This window comes from Triticum aestivum, chromosome 3D (assembly GCF_018294505.1).
Source record: "Triticum aestivum cultivar Chinese Spring chromosome 3D, IWGSC CS RefSeq v2.1, whole genome shotgun sequence".
Lineage (NCBI taxonomy): Eukaryota > Viridiplantae > Streptophyta > Magnoliopsida > Poales > Poaceae > Triticum > Triticum aestivum.
Genome location: NC_057802.1, coordinates 46,057,417 through 46,057,777, shown reverse-complemented (window position 1 = coordinate 46,057,777; position 361 = coordinate 46,057,417).

Sequence of the window (361 nt, the reverse complement as noted above, 5' to 3'; positions counted from 1 at the left end):
GCCGGCGCAGCTGTGGGCGTCTGTGGTTCCTGGAGGATCTTGGTCGTCGGCGGAGGAGGTGGAGCTATCGTCGTCGCCGCCGTCAGAGTTGGAGGAGGACAGGACGATCAGCCCTTCATCCGGCGGGCGGCCTTGACCTATTGCTGCTCCAGCTTGGCGAGGCGAGACGCCTCCGCCACTGGCTCCTTCGCCTCCCGCTCTGACTACTCTATGGCTAGCCAGAGTGTTTTTGCGTTCTTCCGCCGGAGGCGGCGAGCATCCGTCTTCGCCGTCGTGAGCGACTGATGGTAGACCCAGTGGCGGAGGCAGGGGGGCCAGTAGGGGCCCTGCCCCCCCCCCCCCCTAACATCATTCATTTAAG